The sequence below is a fragment of the Sorex araneus genome, chromosome X (assembly GCF_027595985.1).
Source record: "Sorex araneus isolate mSorAra2 chromosome X, mSorAra2.pri, whole genome shotgun sequence".
NCBI lineage: Eukaryota > Metazoa > Chordata > Mammalia > Eulipotyphla > Soricidae > Sorex > Sorex araneus.
The window spans coordinates 32,597,696-32,619,513 of record NC_073313.1 but is presented as its reverse complement, the minus strand read 5'-3'; the positions used below and the strand labels follow the sequence as shown (position 1 = coordinate 32,619,513).

The 21,818-nt window shown below is 38.1% G+C and overlaps 1 protein-coding gene across 1 annotated transcript in view; it reads left to right on the top strand.

Annotated features, from left to right (window-relative positions):
• DMD (dystrophin) overlaps nucleotides 1–21,818 on the top strand; it is a 2,715,231-nt gene that overhangs the window by 1,844,443 nt on the left and 848,970 nt on the right. The window lies entirely within an intron of this gene.

The following is a 21,818-nucleotide window of genomic DNA, read 5'->3' as shown; positions in this document are numbered from 1 at the left end:
CCTCATATGTTTCCGGAAGCTAATTTATATTCTTCCTTCTTTTTTTTTTCTGAATTCATACCAAGTGTGATTTACACAATCCAATGTGAAACTGAGTCCTGTTGTTGGGTCTTTCTCAAGGGAATAAAAGCACCCTGGTTGATTTCAGTAATGATAGATAGCATCTGTTACTAGTTTGCTGTGTGTCTGGCAGTACTATAAATACTTCCCTTTGTTCAAAGGAAATGATCTAGGGTTATCAAATAGCTGCCTAGAATCAATCTGGACTTCTTGCTTAACTGGTATGGTAGAACCTGGCACATAGTAAACATGAAAAATGCTTTACTATTGAAATTATTATTGTGGTGGTAGAGATTTTTATTTTATATTTCCGACTGTTGCATTTATGTCGTTGCTTTCCCTTTCCTTAGCTGTTGTTACATTTAGCAGGCAAGCATCACACACATGCTCACAGACTTGGGGAGCTCGAAAACACATTCTCTCTTGAGACACCAGGGGTTCCAAACAGCACTACCAGGATAATGCTAGACACATGTAGGCAGGACCCTGTACTCATAGCCTCACACTCTTAAGGCAGGTATCTTTGTGCCCCGAACCATCCCCTGGGCATCAGCCATGGTTTAGATATTGGAAGAACATTTTTTTCAACAGTCCTGCATCCGTATATGTAGAAAATGGTATAAATTCATTCCTAACTTCTGTGCCTTTGAGAGGATACTCCTGGCACTAAACTCTCAAGCAAATGCCACCATCTGTGTGACTTCCTCCCACTTGCCAATGTAGGCACAGCAGGTACTATTAGATTAACCTTTTCTTTTACCAACAGCGGCCTCTCAAAGTAGTAAACACTATAGCTATTGTAAATCCCTAATATACAACTGCAAATTTAAAAAGCCCTCTTTTTCCTAAGATGAACTGTCACTGTATTGAATTATTTTGTAATATGGGGATAACAAAGTATACCTAATAGGTCTTAGAAAATGGAAGTTGAGTAGTTTGTTAACATTAGCCAATGTATTTTAGGATTGAATAAGATGAAAATTATGGCTTATGTTAAAATAGTATGAATTTTCATCTTTGCTATTTGATGGAGGATTGGTCCTAGACCCAAAATAACTTAATTCAAAGGGTATACATAATTTTTCTGCATGCTACTATTGACAGAAAAACATCTTATTTCAATAATAGAAACAAACAGAAGTTTTCTCTTTTATCTCTCACCATTTTGGGAGTTTTATCTTTCAGAATTGATGCTCAGATTCATCTGACTCCCCATATTGTGGCAGAAACTGCCAGCAGAACTTGCAGGAATCAGTTTTGCAAATGACCTAATCTCTGGGACACTATTTTTCTAAGGATCTAGAAAAGATCTAGGATTTCATTTACCTTTAATTTGGTGACAAACTAATTCCAGAACTAAATCTGACCTTGCCTCTCCATCCAGAAATGGCTGCATCTTAAACATAATCTGCAGTTGCAATTCAAGGGAACTGGGTGGATTGGAAGTTCTCTGAAATAAGGAAAAAGTTTCAGAGAGATTTCTGGATGAACTGAAAAACAAAGCTAGCTAATATCCAAAACTGAGGTTTTGGCCAGTTAATGAAACTAAATAGTGATTATGTTGTAAAAGAATTTTTCTAATGTGAGCAATATGGGAAAAAAAATTCAGGGTGTTTTGGGGGGAGAAGGGGCGGGAGGGCCAATATAAATTGGCCCCATGCACTTATAATTTCTGCCTGATTTTCTTTCTTTTTGCTTGGAGTCATTTCTGCTTGTCCTTGGGACAAAGCAGAGAACTCAGGCTCCTTTCTTTACTGCACCATTTTTAGATGGACAACCCCCCATAATATTTTGCCCTTCAGTTGTGATAAACTCGTAACTTTGCTTCTAAATTCTCTGAGTTTCCATTTTCCACAATAAGGACGTGCTTGGTAGAGCATCTCTTATTGGAAGCCCCTGTTATGCATGTCATTCTACATTGTTCTGGACTGGGATCAAGTCCCCAAATGACTTGAGTCAAAATCTCTGTTTAGTATCTATATTTAGTGATACTCACATTTTGAAAAGTATCTCTAATCTGAAAATCCTTAGAAGGTGACTATATCAGAATACCTTATCATTATCATTTCATTTCGACTTTCTGGTGGTTTCAGATGGAAGGATCATAATTTTTCCCTGTCTCCGTTTCTGTATCTCTTGCCATCTATCTACATTCCTGGATAAAACATGGCCCCAACCAGGGAATGAGATGGATTTCAGACTCCCTTATTTTTGAAAGTCTAAGTTTAAGATATGACCTGAAAATGAAAGTCTAAACAAAAGTAGATTCGTGTGTTGAAAAAAATAAGAACTTGAATCTGAAGAGAATTCCTTGGTTTTAATGAAAACAATGGAGCCATTTAATGAAGGAATTCCAATTAGTTGTCTGTACGGAAAATAGACAACTGACATATTCAAGAAAACCTCTGGAGCAGTTTGCTGTGACATATTACTAAATTTCAATAAGAATATGTGCACTCTATATTGTCATGTTGCCAAAATAATGATATAATGGTTCTAGTTCTTAAGGACAACTTGAAACTGACTTTCAATTCATCTTTCAATTCGGGTACCAAGGGTCGTGTCGTGACATTGCTGACAATGTTATAGAATCCTATCCTTTCACTTTAAAAGCCTTCTAGAAAGATGGAATTTCTCAATTAGAGACAAGTGCCTGATTTGATGAAAAAGAACAAAGGATAGGAAAAAATGACTTTCAGAAAATGCATTAAGGCTCAACTTTAAGACCTGGTGTATGTTTTGGTGTGTATGTTCTGGAATGGAGTTTAGGCTGAAAAATACATTGACTTTATTTCAGAAAATTAAGGTTTTGTGTCATTTTAAAATTTTACTTCATGATTTTTGATGTATTTCAAAATCTTAAAATATCCCTTAAGTGAGAGGGACCTAATATTACTACATTTTAGTTTTTAATTGTATATCCTCAGATTTAAGTAGATGATACAAGCATTTGGATATGTTTTCATCACACCCATATGTATGAAAATATATACATTAATTTCCATATTGTTGTATATCTTTTATTCTCTACTCTTCCTTCTCATGCTCTCAAAACCTGTGAATCCACTTCATTCTTTTTGCCATCTCCTTTCCTCCTTTAACCTCTTTACTTTTTTACCTGTAATGTCTCTTCATCTTTTGCTAGTAGTTATTTAGTTACTGTTGAAGCAAGTGAGGTAGGCACTTTTCCACTTAACCCTCCTTTCTCTCACAGGATTGATCTTTAGTATGCATTTTGACAAGCAGTTCAAGATAAACCATGTTTCTAATTTGGCATGCAAATTTTAGAAAATAAATGGAAGCACTGAAAAGCAACATGTAAATTTCTTCATGATTCTGAAGTATCATTTTACCTAAATGCAGGCTTAACAGATTTTGACATTCATGCCTGCATCGAGTTGCAGCGGGTTTTTTAAAGGGCCATTTGAAATAGCACCAACACAAAGATCACTTGTCTGCTTCAAATGCCAAATGTTGAAATAAAAACGGTAAGGTTAACTAGTTTACTCAGCTCTATCATTGTTCCACTTACGATTTGAGAATGAATGTTGAAAACGTTGAGAGTGTGTGAAACCCAATGGCTTTATCGTATCCTCTTCATGTGCATTTGATCTTTTCTTTCTGAAATAAAAACTTGAAAGGAACCCCCCCCCTTCTATAACATTAAAATGCGGCCCTTTTTTCCATTTGCAACATTCCTAAATAAACTGAAAATCCTTCACCACCACCACCATTGTTTTGTTCATGTATGTATGATTATATTTGCTTTTAGTTTTTTTTTTTAGATTATGGAGTCAGCATGATGTTACAGGGTTAAGATACTTATGCTGTGCATAGCTACCCTCAGTTTGGCTTCCAGCACCACCTGGTTATTTCATTATCAGAGGATATAGCCCTAATGAACCACCAGCCGTCCCAGTGTGTCCTGGGAAATCCCCAGCCCTGCAGGACCAGAGCAGCACCGCATCCTCAGGTCCTAGTACAGAACTGCTAGTCTGGTTGAGCGCCATTTATTAGTCTCTCCAAGTTTATGAGTATGTATTCATTACCTAATTGCATGTGACATTTTACCACACAGGTAGTGTCTTGCCTATATTTATATTTCTTCAAGGCATCAGAATCAGGAATTTGGGTTTGATTTCTGTCGAGTGGGGGGGTTTACAGAAAGCTCCCCTCCTCCCCTCAAGATGTCTCATCTGCAATCTCAGAGCCAGATCCGCTTCCAAGCTCACAAGGTTGTTGGCAGATCGATTCTCTTTGAGGCAGCGGGGATGAAGTTCTCAGTGTCTATTTAAAATAGTCTAGTGTAGCGAATGGGGTTAGAATAGTGTTTAGGTTTCTGATATTGGTGTAGAAAGTTGCTGCTCCCCCCCACCCCCCGCCACCAACCTACTGTCTATCACACCCGGCCCTCTCCACGTCACCCTGGTCCAACTTGCCTTCCCTCCCACCACTGCCCCATTTTGGGCTTTGGTGCATAGTTCTCTCCCATGAGCTCCAGACCATGAGCTCCAGAACATACAGTTCCCATGTTCCTGCCACTCGGCCTCTCCACTCTCCTCAATTCTGGCACTCTGAGGTCTATATTCCAGTGTTTAAAGTTTATTATTATTGCCCACGCCCTTGATTGCTCCTCTGTGTCCTACTGACTGAAAGCACCTGGCAGTTTGCCTCAAACACTGTGGACAGATCAGAAGTGCCAGCAAGACAGACGTGGCAATCTAAAGTAGCCTGCAGTGTGATATTGTGAGAGTCTCCTCATCTTTCATGGATTTCATTTCTAAGAATCAAGCCACTAGAGTTGCTTACTCTTAAGGTCAGGAGACTATGCAAGGACATAAATACTTAGAGGTAGAAGTCTCCAGGCACCACGCTGGAGTCTGCCACCAGAGATTCTTCCCTTCTATTCATTTGCATTTGAAATAGCTAATTATTCTGTATTCTCCAAAAATAATTTTTCTATGTCTGTCTAGACACCACTTTTGGTATTCGGGAGATAAATGTCTGTCATCAACATTGGTGTACAGTAGTTTATTATTTTATGAAATTGAACTTGATCCTTTGCCCTGAAAACCCTATGGAATTAGGGACCCAAGATATATTACAGCAGGTAAGGCACTTACCTTGCACAAGGCCAACCGAGGTCATACCCCTGGAACCACATATAATTCCTGGGCACAGAGCCAGGAGTAAGTTCCTAGCAATAACAGCTGTACACACTCCTTCCAAAAAGAGTCATGGGAATAAGGTGTGGGCAGAAATATCTAGCCTATGGGCCACTGAATGCCCATAAACTTTTGGGTTCTGGCCCTAGGATAGGATAGGAAAGCCCATCTGTTTGTATTATGTGACCCACAAATTATGTGATAAGTAACCAAATGGCCTCTGGCAGAAAAAAACATTTCCCCTGGCTTACAGAAATCTAGATTGTTATAAGCAAGGTTTGCCTAGACTTCAAAATAAGGGTGATTCAAATTCATCTACTGCTTGTACAAAATTTGTCAGGTTAATTTATACTCTCAGATTTAGCCTATCTTTTTATAAGATATATATCTACAGAATACCAGTTATTTTCTCAAGGAGGATGTTATGACAAATATATTCTTGTGAAGTTTAAGTGCAGCCTTGGAATAATTTGTATGATTTCACTTATGTTAAGGACTCTAGAGGGGCCTGGGATATAGTACAGCTGTAAAACTTATGTCTCACCTATATGAAACCTTGGCTTCAATCTTTGGCCCTGTCCCCTCCTCCTACTGTCCTTCCACAAATAATGATTCATCAAAGTACTGTACTTTTTTCCCCTCATGATTGATATTCTTACTATATCCATGGAACGCTCTGCTTCAATTGATGTTTTATTGCAAATAGAAATGGCAAAGTATGGCAAAGACATAGCTATAATTTTTCTTCCGTAATGTCAACTTCCCTTCAGTAGTGTACCCCTCCTACTCCCAACCCTGTTTTTTTGACATTTTTAAGTTTGGGTTGTTTGAGTTTGATCACCTGCTTTCAGTGCTGTTCATTCTGTGGTTCAGGTATATAGTTATGTCGTACCTCTATATCAATGTGTGTGAGGCCCTTGGACCCTGTCTCTATTACTTCCCATCCCCTTTTCTTACTTCTGCCTTAGGTTTCTTTCTGAATGTGAGGAAACACTAAAAACACTCAACTATAGCTTTTGTATTCATGCTGTCCATATGGTGGTCCCCATGAGTATTAGAAATGTGACTAGTCCACAAATTGAGATAGGCTATGTATATAAATACCAGATTTAACAGTGTGAAAATATATTGAAAAGAACAAAGAACAAAAAGATGGTAGAATATTGCATTAACAACTGTATACTGAATATAAGTCAAAGTAACATTTTGTTATATTAAGCTATCATAGGTATATTAAAATGAATTTTATCCCTTTTTTGATGTGTGGAAAACTTTAAATTACTATTTATTTCTGCATGACAGCATTGCTACAGACAAACCATTTTAAAGGTGGCTGTTGTCTGGGGTGTTATCTGTGTGGAAAATAAATCATATTAACCCTATAATATATATTTAAACCTGAGTCACTTAGGATTGACTAAAAATAAATTTTATTCAAAACCTCTGCTTTATGTAGCCAACCAACTAATAAACAATCAAATAGGAACCTTGAGGAGGAAGATACAATATTTAAGATTAATATGTATCTAGTATTAAAGACATATAACATGCAGAACTAATAGTACAGCAATAAAATCATTGTTTCTTTTTTCCTGTCACTTCCATTTATTCCCCAAAATGATTAGGCATTTAAAATTTTCATTTTATTTTTCATTTTATTTAAAATTTTCATTTTCTTTTCTGTTTTGTTGAGATGAAGTTTGTTTAACTAGACTGCATATTTTAGAGATACAGTTTTACATGATTTCAATATATGTTAGCACATCATTGCCATTACTAAAATTCCAATATTCCTCCACCACACTACCTTTTGCACTCTCCCCATTCATCTCTGCTTTGTGATCAGATTTCGAGGGTTTGTTTTTGTCTTTGTTCCCTTCCTTTGTATATGTCCTATATGAGCATGAGTGAGATCATTGAGCATTTTTATTTTTCCTTTTCACTTATTTTGCCTTGTATGACTTCATCCATTTCCTTCTATTTTTGAAATAAAGATTTTCTTTTATCATTGATTAGAAGTAATAACTCTTGATGTATGTATATATATGCATTATATATTCTACGCAGATATATAATATATATAATTGCATATATACACATATGTGTGTATGTGGTGTGTATATGTCACAGGTTTACTCATCTGTAATTGGGCACTTGGGTTGTTTCCATATGACTATTGCAAAAAAGTATTGCAATGAACCTATGTGTGAGTGCATCTTTTTGAATTCATGTTTTGTGTCCCTTGAATAGATACCTAGGAATGGAAGTACTGAATCATATGATATATATTTTCAATATTTTGAAAAATCTCAATTCTGTTTTTCATAGAGACTGAGCTTATTTACATTCCTACCAATAGTGTCCTAGACTTCCTTTTCTCTGCCCTTGCTGGCAATTTCTAATTCTTGCATTTTTTGTTATAAACCATGTGGAGTAAATTCTTCAGTTTCTTTTAAACTCATTGTGGAATTGCAGATACTTAGAAAATGCTCAGTATTTAATTATTTAATTATTATCGTATAAAACTCATTTCTGTTTTTTACCAGCAGATTTGTCAGTAGCAGAATATGAGTTAACTAATTTTCATCACTTACTCAGCAAACTGATGCTACCTAAGGTGATCAACCTGCTTATCCCCAACACACTGATTTAGGCAGCTTGATAGGAAAGGTACAATTTCCAGAATCATTCACAACATCCCACATTTTTAAACCGGTATACACTCTTAGTGTTTCCCACACATCATTACCCGATTTGAGTCTTAGACTCATGAAAGTTATAAGCAATAAATGCTGTTTCCTTTGTTCAGAGGAAAGAAATCCGGGTTCAGCAAGGTTAGCTGACCTTGTTTGAGATCAGCATGTTGCTAAGTGACAACATTCACTTTCTCACTGAACTTTGCATATCAAAAGAGTTTTAAAGAATTAACCTTGGAGAGCAGGAGTTAAGGGGTGAATATTTTATCAGGTTGCCAGTCTTAATATTCACCAATTTGATGCAAAGGCTTCTAGTCATTTCTAATGAAGATAAGTTAGCTTAAAGTTCACTGATTGATGATTGACAGAAATATTCGTTTTCAGAATGAATTCATTAGAAAAAGAAAACATTGGGCTTATTCATTTAATAAGTAATTGAACATTTATTATGTGCTTGATACTAAACTAAATGGATACTTTAAGAGAGTATGGATTACAGTGAGGTAGGAGACAGAATAATATTTCAGCCCTCTGTGAACTCTCCAAAATGTTATTGTCTAACTGGGGATAATCAAGAGAGTTGAGAGAGCCCCAGAGGACAGTAATTCAGAAGATATCCAAGAACAGACAAGCATTCTTTCAAATATGTTCCCAATCATGAAAAATGACCTTGAACCAAACTGTTAGGGAAACCTGTGTGCGGAAATCACCCCCACTTAATGTAGGATTTATAAGACCATATAGAAGAGGAAACATTATTACAGATATTGTAATCAAAATAATTCTGGCAAGATTGTATATAGCTACAGTCAGGTGGTCATGACAGAAAGTGCAAACTCAGCTTTGGTCAAATGTTGTGCTATCCATGAAAAAATGCTCCACATCGAAGTTATCAGGGAGATGCAAATAAAAACAACAATGAGATATCATCTCACACCACAGAGACTGGCACACATTCAAAAGAACAAAAGGAATCAGTGCTGTTGTCAATGTGGGAAAAATGGGATGATCTTCCACTGATGGTGGGAATGCTGACTGGTCCAGCCTTTCTGGAAAACAATACGGGCAGTCCTTCAAAAACTAGAAATTGAGCTTCCATAAGACCCTGCAACACCACTTCTGGGAATATATCCTGAGGATGCAAAAAAGCACAGTAGAAATGATATCTGTACCTCTATGTTCATTGCAGCACTGTTCACAATAGCCAAAATCTGGAAACAACCCAAGTGCCCTAGAACAGATAACTGGTTAAAGAAACTGTGGTACATCTACACAATGGAATACTATGCAGCTGTTAGGAAAGATTAAGTCATAAAATTTTCTTATAAATGGATAGACATGGAGAGTATCATGCTAAGTGAAATGAGTCAGAAAGAGAGGGACAGACATAGAGGGACTGCACTCACTTGTGGAGTATAGAATTACATCACATGAGGCTGGCACCCAGCAGTAGATACAAGGGCCAGGAGGATTGCCCCATAGCTGGAAGACTGCTTCATGAGTGGAGGGGAGAAGGCAGATGGAATAGAGAAGGGGTCCCTAAGAAAATGATGGCTGGAGGAATCAGTCGGGATGAGAGAGGTGTGCCAAAAAATAGATAATGGACCAAACATGATGACCTCTCAGTGTCTGTGTTGCAAGCCATAATGCCCAAAAGTAGAGAGAGAGTATGGGGAATATTGTCTGCCATGGAGGCAGGGGGAGGGTGGGAAAGGGGGGCATATACTGGGGATATTGGTGGTGGGGAATGTGCACTGGTGGAGGGATGGGTGTTTGATCATTGTGTTATTGTAACCCAAACATGAAAGCTTGTACCTATCTCATGGTGATTCGATAAAATTTAAAAAATAGTGTTGGGCTATCAATGCCTGCCATGCAGAGGGACCTTGGCACATTTTCTGTGGAGGAGACATGGTGGCCACTAGTGACTTCTGAGCTCTGGAACATAGCTATCTTACATCAATGACATCCACTCTTAGGCCTTATCAGGCAACTTACTTCATCCACTATATCCCTTTCCTCAGTAATGAGTTTGTGAGGGAAGCAGGCTTTGACTCTAATGGGGAGATGGGATGATTTTCTGGGAGAAGAAATCAGAATATTTAGAGGAGCATGCCAAGTTTGACTTTTCCCTTTAAAACCTCCAATAAAGGCTGGTGAGTCCTTTGGAAGGTCGACTACTTAAAAAAAAGAATTGAATGGTATTTGAAAAAATCAATCAGGGGACAGAGGATTAAGTTATATCAGATGTGTGTATTAGATTTGGAGGTGTACTAATCAGTTGGAGGTTGTTTCCCAAGAACCCAGGTGATGAGAATTTTTTCATTTCCTCCTTGAAATATGGACTTCCCAACTGGATATAAGAAATACCCACACTCTCCAGAATGAATAGAACAGGAAGGAGTATGAAAAATAACAATAAATGCAGGTCCTTTAAGAATTACGGGATCTTCTTTACAGAATAAGAAATTAATGGGTTTAGGGCTGTTATCCAGTTCAAATGAGATCCCATAGCTCCTAAGTGACCAAACAGATCATTAAACTGAGGCCTTCCACTTCTTATGTAATTTGTTTTTACTACAATACACATAATTTTGGTTTTAGGCATAGTAAATTTATGGTGAGAGCAGATTGTGAGTGTAAACAAAATGTTCACATGATGTGGCCTAATTTCTTACACTAATAGACTTTTTTATTTATATGGATTGTATACAGTAGGGATGTTTGGGATCTAGGCATCTGTTAACAAATTGTAAAATAGAAACTAGATTTAGATATCTGCACATCATTACAGATTTACTGAATTTGATTTTCTTGTGTAGAGCTTAGATATAGATATTAAAATTAAGCAAACACCTGATTGATTCTGCTATGGACTCTGGATAGGAAAATAAGCTATTATACTATAGAATGCTCACTGTCTTAATTAAAATGAAATGGTTTTGTGAGCCCTCTCACTATTAGACTCTTAGGGACAGCAGAATCCAGATCTGAAAATCATTGTCCTATTTCAAAATTGTATGTGTATTTATACTTTATATCATTACTTTCCTTCAATTTCCATCACATATTTCTTTTTCAGTTGGTTTTTATGGACTTCAATCACTTTCTTTTATCTTTACAGATGAGATTTTCCCCTCCCCAAATCAATAGGAGCCTGCTGATTTTATTTATTCTAATATGAAGGCACATAAAATGAATATGGCCAAAATAGGTTAAAAAGTAAGCCTGTTTTTCAAAAGACTAGATTGTCAATTGAAGCAGAAAATTATATTCAGTACATTGGATTTATGCATTGTTTTAGTCGTCTCCAACCAATTTAGAAATGCGCTTTCTTATAAAATTGAGATTATTGCAAATCCTGTGCTAAGCAGCTGAAATAATGTGTCTATGCCAAGGTCATATCATAGAGTTTGGAAGAGCATACTGCAATCAAATAGAAGTTCATGAATATAGTCAATATAATTTGTGATATATTTCAGTAACTTTATTTTTACTTAATATTGTCTTAATTTCTACTTTACCTTTGACAACGTTTCATACATATTCATTGCTCGAATAAAATTAAGCAGACATTATTCTAAAGTCAATATTGAGTCTGCTAATGAAAATGGCTAAGTTAATTAACTAAATGGCAACCCTCACTGAACTTATTCAAAGCTATTTCCCCTCATGATGTGCTTTCCTGGAGAAATGATGCATAAAAAATAAACTTTTATTCTCGATTGTTCCATATCAGCCTCTAAATTGTTACTTTATATGTTACAACCTGTTGCATGATGAGTAATTATGAGAGCACCTTGATTTAATGGCAGCTGAGGGAAAACCCGAAGGAATTACAAAAAAAAATCATCCCTTAAGATGAGATGCTTAAAATATTGTATCAGTACATTGTTGATGTATAGTTAATAATACTACTGTAAATTGAAAATGGATAATTTAAGAGGCAGATTTTAAAAATATTCATCAAGAAAGTCAAAGGAAAGGTTTCAAAGTGTTTATTGTATTGACTCAATTATATAAATCTTTTCATGGCATATGTATATATGTGTCAAATCATTATATTGTATACTTTAAGTGTAAGTTTGTCAGTTTTATTTCAATTAACCAATTTGTGAATACTAATTATAAAAATAGTTTCAAATTATGTATCACCTCATATTTGTTTTTGTTTTATTTATCTATAAAAATCCATTTTAGCAATCCCTTATTCCAAATTATTTTGAGAACTGGAATAAAAGTGATTTATTTACCCAACAAAGATAAAATTATAAGTGTAATAAACCTAGGTTTTGTGGAACATGAAATATATTGATCTTTCTGTTCTAAGAATATGAAAGTCCAAATACAGAATTAGACATAAAACACTAGGATCTTTATTTCCATTTATAAATTTATGGTATTTTTAAAATGCTGATAGATGTCACATCAATCACAAAACATAAAATAACATTTTTTAGTAAATTATTGTTTTTAAATGAAACTGTCCGGTACTTTGTCAGAGTTTACTTCCCTCCATAGAACCATACTCTTAGCACGTCTTATGAGGGAAATCAGAAAATAATTTGTTCTTTCCTTGAGAATCATTACTTAAAGCCTGTCCTTTGTTTTGCAGAAATTAGAGAAGTTTCATATACATAACTCATTATTGACCATGTCATGTAAATTATTAGAATAGCCATCAAATTAAAAAGACTAAAGTGTCTTTCTCCATTGCACTGAAAACTGTGGCATATTTTAACTTCTTTAGCGCAGTGACTCATAAAGGTTTACAATCTAGCCAGAAGGAATTCTGCTTCAAAAAGCACTGAGACTTCATTAAAGAAATGGGCAACTTACAAATAAATCCAGGCCCATTTTTTTCTTACTGTTGGGAAAAAGATGGAGAAGGTTGATGTCCTAGCGTAAGTATACTCAGGAACAAGACATTGGAAGCAGGGATGTTGATGCTTAGACATAAAGTCAGTGAGTAGGGCTCATGAAAGAGGCAATAGGAAATCCCAGAAACAGTGTAAGTAATTATTGAGAATCCCTAAGGCATAAGAGGTAGCAGATGTTGTCTGTATGCAATGGAACTTTCTGTCACACCTTAGGAGTCATAGGTGATACTGGTCACCAAATGTTCATTATAAAAAAGATGATTGGGTAGCCGAATGGGTCTGTTCAATATATGCCTGAGGCTTGGCTGAATGGTTTCAGGTGCCTCATTTCCCCCCCTAGAATCCTCCTGATGCCTACTTTGCTGAAACTCGGTTGTATCCCTGTGAAATGAGTTGAAAATTCCATATGAAGCTACCTGGACTTCTTCACACTTGTTCTGTTTTGCCTGCCACAGTATTATCCCACCTTTGCATCATCACTCAGGTTGCAAGAATTAGAAAATCCAAGCACAGTCCAGAATTCTTTACATGTGTATATTCTCAACTCTGCCAAAATGTACCTAAAATGTTTTCACTGGAATTTAAAATTTCTTTGGTGTCTTGCATTTTATTGAACTCGACCAGTTCCTTTCCTGCTTTCCTATTTGCCACAACAATTGTCAGGCTTGGAAGAACATTCTTACTTTTCATGAGCTACCTGGGATGGCTTTAGCTAGTTGAACTATTAATACACAGGAAAGATGAGGTCTCCTCTGTGAATGTACCATCCCCTCTGCCACTCATCTCTCTGTTCTCTCTCCACGAGATAAGAACCTTCTAGACTCCAGGCCTTCGGAAGACTTAGTGTAGGTCTTCATTAAGGTCCTCATCACTTGGTAATTTAATTACTTGTTAAAATGTAGTCTGTTTCTTCTTGAATAAGTGTTCATTGAAGAAAAGACTGTGCTAGATTTTTCTAGCTGAGTGACTGGCAAATCAAAGCTCCTGAATTGTTTTTCTTTTAACTGTTCCATTTAACTCTTGCCCCCCAATGGACTGATTTTAATTGTTGAAAACAGTACCAAAATTTTACTACCCCTTCATTTGTGATTTACCTCTAAGAAAGCAAATGAATGAAATCTAGAATTTATAGAGCTCAAATTTATAGTTTATAGGAACTTACATCCATCTTCAGTTCCTACAGACATTAGAAAGTCAGAGTAGCATTTAAAGAACAGAAGAAACTCAACTTTTGGCCCACCAGAGGCACTTGATGAAGCTGTGGGAACAGACACAACTACCCCAGAGCTCCTGACGAGTTTCCACTTCACATGAAGTTTCTGGGGAGTGAACTGAAACAACAGATGTTTAGAAGCAAGTTCAGCATCTGCTTTCCCAATAATTGTTCTTTGTCCTTGTCACTTCACAAACATGAACTACTAGCCCCAGAGTCGTGGCCTAATATCGCTCAGGAGGTGAAAGCCTCAAATATGCCTGATATCCAGGGTCTGTTGGGCAGTTTCTTGGATCCCCTATAAACCAGGGCCTAAAATGGTGCCCCTCATTGATGACATGGAGGCCTCCTTAACCAGAACCTGGAGCTGCTCCTCCTGCACTATAAAAGTAGTACACTGTGTTCTTTCTGTATTCAAAACTGCTTTGTTAGGCCCTATTATATTGCTCATTATCGTGCTGTGAAGAAAATTAAGCTTACATCTGCTTAGGGTGAAAAGGTATCCGTTGTCAGGGCATTTCCACAGTTTCGGCCTATGTCCCGAGCTCCCCATAAACACTCAGAGAATAGCTTTTGTGTTCATGGCACCCAGGTATCAAGGCAACATGAACTTTTGTCTCCCTTTGTGTCTTTTCAACTCACGGAGAGACACAGAGCTCTGTCCATTATGCTGTGTCCTTCCCCGAGAAGAAATTTATTCATAGAGAAGTCAAGCAAGAAGGCACTTCAGAGCTAATCTAAGCCAGTCTTGCCATTTCTTTTTTCTTCAGTGAGGAGAACAGAGTTGGAAGACATTCACCGAATAGCCCCCAACTATACATATAGAAGATAATGTGGTAATAAGCCTTGAATCCTCTTGTACTCTGCTCTGCGGTTTTGATTCACAGCCCCTGACTTGTACTAACCATTCCAGGTACAACCTGACTGTAATACGTCCCCAGAGTCCTTTGCATGAAAACTCAATGATGAAGCCGGAGAATAAGGTGAATGAATTAAAGCAGTGAGTGTAGGAAATGTGTTCGTGACACCTGTACCCATGCAAAGCAAGCTAATAATTTGGTGCTACTTAACACCATTGTTTAAAATATTTGCTCATGGCTGGAGAGATAATACAGCATGTAGGTTTCTTGCCATACACATGGTCGAACAGTGTTCAATCCCCAGCAGTACATAAGGTCCTCTGAGAAGGCCAGGAGTAAGCCCTGAGAACACTCAGCTATGGCACAAAAACAAAATAAAATAAAAAGGTTCTCAACATTTTAGTTATCAAGGTATCACTTATGAAAAATCCCTTAGCTTTTATTAAAATAAGGAACTTTGATGAACTAAAAGTCCCATAGCCTTTTAAAAAGCACACATCATCTTTTACTCATTATATTTCTTGCCTACCTCCATGGGAGCATTTTATCACTGTACTTTTCCAACAGATATAATCTGTCACTGTCATCCCATTGCTCATCGATTTGCTCGAGCGGGCCCCAGTAACGTCTCCATTGTGAGACTTGTTGTTACTGTTTAGGGCATATCAAATGCGCCACGGATAGCTTGCCAGGCTTTGCCATGTGAGCGAGATACTCTCAGTAGCTTGCCGGGCTCTCCGAGGGGGATGGTGGAATCGAACCCGGGTCAGTGGTGTGCAAGGCGAACATCCTACCACTGAGCTATTGCTCCAGCCTAACGGACATAATACCTGCCACATATGTGAATGTGTATGTTCTTGTAGCCAACTACAAGTCGAAGAAGTAAACAGACGAAAAGAATTTCATTTATATATATTCAGCGTATCTAAGATGGTGTTTTGGAAATTTAATTGTAGAAGAATTTTGATAATTTTACATTCTTTTCATTGTACTAAGGCTTTGAAATCCAATATGCCCAGTCTCTGTTCTGTAGAGTCATTTTCCAGGTACTGTAGCTAGAGGCAAGGGTGTTGGTCATTGCACCTCAGTGCTCACCAAGGCCAAAAGTAACTTACAGAAACTAATGGCATGTGACTGTAACAATCTTTTCTCTGGCTTTTATGTTGCTACCTCGTTTCCACTTTTTAAGTTCTCATTTCCATTTTCTCCTGAAATCACACGACCCATTGACAAGCAAATGGAAGGTTTGGAACGTGAAATAAGAACATAGAGAATTTGATCTTCAGAAGCTGGCAGTGTTCATTTTCCACCCTGCAGCGAGCAGCCTGTCACAAGTTCCAGCTAGTCAGTGCTGAATGGATCGCTCAGCCCGGGCAGATCAGATACGTGTTCAGGCTGGCCACACAGCAGGCCCGCAGAGTGGTGGTGTTTTAGAAAACATTCCACGGAGGGAACTGTATTTGTTCTCAGAGTTAGGTGAGTTAACATGAATGAATGGATGTTATGCTTCATGGTTTTTCACTCTCCACTGTTTTCACCAACCCATTCTTGAAAAACATCCTAAGATCCAGGGAGGGAGAAGAGATCAGCTTCAACTACGGGGTCCTGAAGTGTACAAACTCTTGCAACTTGGCAAACATCATTGAAGCCCAAAGAGGCCACATTTTCAACTCTATAGGCCTCCAGGCCTCAGCCAGCCCCTATTCAGTGTTGTCAATGTAGGGAAATTGTAAGCACATAGGCCAATATGGGTTCTACTACTACTTAATTCACGGACATGTATTGGAATTACATTAAAATATCTCGAAGGTTCATTGTGGAAAATCTTGTGGTTTTTTTTTTTTTTTTTTGGTGCCGGGCACACCAGGGCTGCTTAGGGGTAATGGTTCTGGCAGGCTTAAGGGATTGTAGCGCATGCTGGGCATTGAACTTGAACCTGGGTCAGCAACATGCAAGGGCATGCAAGGCAAGAGCCTTAAGTGTGCTCCTAGATCTCCTGGTAAAAACTAAACAAAACACATTTGGACCAAGTGGGTTGACCACACCTTAAACTCCTGTTTCCATGATAACAACCATTCTCATGGAAAACTTCATGGCTTAGTCCCTGACTTCTGTCCTTATTTATTTATTTTCATTTTCTCCCCAAAGACTGCAGACTTGCTCAAATTTCTTTCTGTGCTCCTTTTACCTCTAGCTCCCTCCAACTCATATACACTTTGTCAAGTTTTATCCCGTTCCTTGTAAACTCTCATCTACAGTTTCAGCATACCTTGTTTCAATGGAATATATGATTTTTTTTGTTTAAAAACCATTTAAAGGGGCCAAAAATATAGTATAGGAGAAAAGAAATTGCCTTTCATGCAGCCTGCCCTGATTCAGTCTCTAGCACACCAATTTCTCTAAACAGGACTGGGGGTGATTCCTGAGGACAGAAGTAAGAGCACTGTAGCGCTGTAGTACTGTCTTCCCATTGTTCATCAATTTGCTTAAGTGGGCACCAGTAATGTCTCCATTGTGAGACTTGTTTTTACAGATTTGGGCATATATAATACACCACGGTTAGCTAGTCAGGCTTTGCTATGTGGACGGGATACTCTCGGTAGCTTGCCGGCCTCTCTTAGAGGGATAGATGAATCAAACCCAGGTCCAGTACAAGGCAAATGCCCTACCCTCTGTGCTATAGCTCCAGTCGGCATTCAGAAGCAAAAGCAGTCTCTGAATACTTCACTGGGTGTGGCCTATAAAACAAAGCAACTAGAAACCAATTGGAAACCTTCTTCAGACATCACCTTTTCTAGAAGTACTTTATATCTTAAATTCTAAAAGAATTATCAGTAAGATTGAAATTGCCACACTAAGGATGAATTGAAGGGTCCTGCCTTTCTCAGAATGGAAACATTTTTTTTCCTCTTTTTTTATTAATGAATCACCATGAGGTACCAGAATGAAAGCATTTTTCTTCTAAGAAGTGAGTTCCTAAATGCAACAAGTTTTCTTGCCAGAAACTTGGAGCCTAAAAGCATCCGCTTATTGTCATGGCAAAACTCTAAACCTGATGTATTTTAACACTCTTAGATTAAGTCTTTACTGTCAAGTTTGGGTGCGATTTAAAATGAATTTGTGGGGGCTGAAGCAATAGCACAGCAGGTAGGGTGTTTGCCTTGCAAGCGGCTGACCCGGGTTCGATTCCCAGCCTCCCAATATGGTGCCCCAGTACTGCCAGGAGTAATTCCTGTGTGAGAGCCAGGAGTAACCCCTGTGCATCGCTGGGTGTGACCCGAAAAGCAAAAAAATAAATAAAATGAATTTGTGGGGATGGATATGTTGTAGATGCATTAGGCCCAGCACAAGTAGTGTTAGGTGACTTGTGCTGTACACATAGTTTTTGCAGTGACAAAGAAGGCTTCTCTCAGTGCCTTCCAGTATTTTGTAACTCTTTGTTTGGTTCAGGGGCCATAACCAGCTGTGCTTACTCCTGGCTCTGGGTTCAGGTACTACTACCTCTGGTACTCTGTGAACCATGGGCAGCACCAGGGATCAAACCTGGTTTTGTGTATGCAAAGAAAGTGCCTTTTGTCTGTACTATCTCCCCAGCTCAACACTTTGTAATCCATTAATGTCAAAAATATGGCAACAGTAATTAATAAACTGATTTTCAAGTTGCATTTGAGGTAGCTTGTAGTTCTATTTTCAATTTTGTTTTCAGGAAGCTTCTAAACTTGAGACTTGGAGTTCGGGTAGTGGCTCAGTTTGACCAGCTCCAAAGAACTCAGGATGTGCGTCTCAAAGGGCTGTATTCCTCATGCCTTTGAGCTGCTTTTGGACTAGGCAATTTCTTCTTATTTTCCAAAAATTCATTACCAGGGTGAGGTACCTGCCTGCAACAATTCATTGTAATTCATGTGCTTGAGTGGAATTGTAGAGATTTTCCTTGAACTTTATTTTCTGTGAATTCAAATTAAGAAAAAACACATAAAATTGCAAACAATATTTACTGACTCACTCCAGTGGTCTTTTTTGTACCATTCAGCTTGCAACTAATGTCCTCTGAGCAAATAACTAAAATTAAGGGCAAGAGAATAAATAAGCAACTCTTTACGTATTTTAGAATGAGAGTGGCTGAGAGGCATGGGGGGAAGAGAGAAAATTGGGGCAAGAAAAGTTTGAGATTAATTTGGAACAACACATTCTGTGGTATGTGTGCTTATGTCATATAAAATTATATTTGAACTTTTTTGGGAATTTTATGGTCCTCTGGGTTGAAAGAGTATGTGGTGAAAATTGCATTAAGTAGTGGAGTATGTGGGTGGGTGGACAGTTAGGTGGGTGTAAATCCTTATGAAATCCATTTTATTTTTTTATTTATTTTTTTTTAATTTTTTATTGAGTCACCATGTGGAAAGTTACAAAGTTTTCAGGTTTAAATCTCAGTTATACAATGCTCGAATACCCATCCCTTCACCAGTGCTCATATTCTACCACCAAGAATCCCAGTATAGCTCCACCCCGCCCCCTCACACCCCAAACCCCCCCACACCCCTAGCCCCCCCACCCTAAACCCCCCCCCCTGTGTAACTAATAAATTTCACTTTACTTTCACTTTGATTGCATACAATATTTCAACAAAACTCACTATTATTGTTTGGAGAGTCTCTCCCCTAAAGTCAGACCTGCTGAAAAGGAAGCATTAGATAATTTGTTTTCCATTGCTGAGGATGAAGAGGTATGAGGTCGAGTGACCACACTTAGCGGCCTCTCAGTTTTGGGTTTCTGTAATTTAGTATTTTAGTAACTAAGTCCAGAGAGATATCTGCCAGAAGTTGCATCGTTGCCAACTTGTACTTCTCAGTTACATTATAATCCACATATGAGTGCAATCTTTCTATGTATGTCTCTTTCTTTCTGACTCATTTCACTCAACATGATACTTTCCATGTTGATCCACTTGTATGCAAATTTCATGACTTCATGTTTCCTGACAGCTACATAGTATTCCATTGTGTAAATATACCAGAGTTTCTTTAGCCAATCATCTGTATGAAATCCATTTTAGAAGATAAATGAGAACTCTTGAAGTTTGGGCAAATCAATTTTACCAATTCACTGTACTTGACTTATGCCTCTGGGAGCCAGTAAGAAGCTCCTTACCAAACAGTAGGGTGGGTTTGAACTGAGGTGAACAGTAAAAATTTTTTTGTGAGTTATGTGTATTAATGAATATTTTGCTATGAAATCAGCAAATTTAGAAATTAAGGGACCGGAATATTACTTGTGATCCCCAAGGTTTATTTAAAAGACAGCATGGATTTAGTGTGGCAATAAGGACAGAATTTCCCAGGATTGAAACTTAGTTATTGTACATTACATTTTTCTGACTTCCGAATCTCCCTTAGAATTTTCCTTTGTCTCATCATGTATTCGTTGTACCGGATCTTTTGGAACAACAACAAAATTCAGACATAGGAATGACGTGGTTTTGCAAGGAAACTAACATGTTATTGAAGCAGGCAAGTAGATGAGGGGCAAGGGTGGCACTCCCTGGCAATGAATTCATGGGATGTAATAAAACCAAGATGGGATTTGAAGAAGTTACTCTGCCACTAGCCCTAAAGTAGCTAAAAGCTTTATTACAGACTTAACTTGACAATAACTGATAGCTGTTTGATACACTCTAACTGGCGCCAGCACAGGCCCACGGAAGGCTTGACTCTCTCCAAAGAGAAGCTTTACAAATAAAGAAATAAAGGAATAAAGGGTTATGGTAAGGGCATGAAGGGGAACCACCAAAAGTTTCAAATTCTTTCCCTTGAAAATTCCATAGCAACACACTCTTAGCTAGGTAAAAAAGAAAAAGAAAACACCCACATGGGGGCAGCTTGGGAGAACACCTATAAAACGAACTTCATATAATCAAGCAGAGTTGCCCCCGAAGCCCCCAGCACATTCTGGAAGGTGGCCGGCATCTCCATCTGAGATGTATACTCTCAGCTATCTTCCTTACACCTTCTAAATAAAACTGTTTTACTTTGCAATTCATTCCTCCTAAAATCCTTTCCTGTGAGGGGAAGGCAATGGGCTCAAAGGTCTGCGTGAGGGATGGTCTAGTACTGACTTTCCTTGTCTACTAAGAGCAATTCCTCACTCCATCCTGAATCCACCGCTCCCTGAGAAATTGTGTGGCAGGAATCATTTTCCATGCTGGTAAAACAAGTGGACTCAGGCACATCTTGAGAGCTGCCTCATGGGGCTGGTGAACTGTGAATCTACAGGGGCCCCCTGTAGATTTTCATGAATCCTTGAGATCCCCATCCACTTCTTGGCTGACCTAGGTCAGTAGAGAGGGGAGGGTTAGAATACTGCCTCTATTTAACCTAATAATAGGGGGCAGGATTCTAACTCTCCCCTCTCTTTAACATAAGCCTGCTGGAGTGATAGCACAACAGGTAGGCCATTTGCCTTGCACGTGGCTGACCAGAGTTAGATTCCTCTGCCCCTCTTGGAGAGCCTGGCAAGCTACCTGTGTCCTAATACATATGCCAAAAACAGTAACAAGTCTTACAATGGAGCAAATGGATGAACAACGGGATGACAGTGATGCAGTGATTTAACATAACTAACCTGTAACACTGTGATTGAACACAGTGTTTGCTTTCAAATGTTGTGTGGTCTTGAAAGGGAGGGACCTTTGAGAGGGAAAGTTGGCACTCTGGTGATTGGTGTGGTATTGGCATTGGTGTGGTCTGCATGGAATTATCAGTAGTATGGTAATTCTTAGTATTTAGATAAAGATTGAAAACAAATAGAAATTGAAAATGAAACTACAACTACATGTGGTGAAGCACAGGAAGATCTGAAAAGAGCAGCTTCCTTGACAGTGAAACAAATTAGGAAGTATGTTTACCACTGTAGACTATAGATCAAGCTTCAAAAAGAGAAAGTATGTG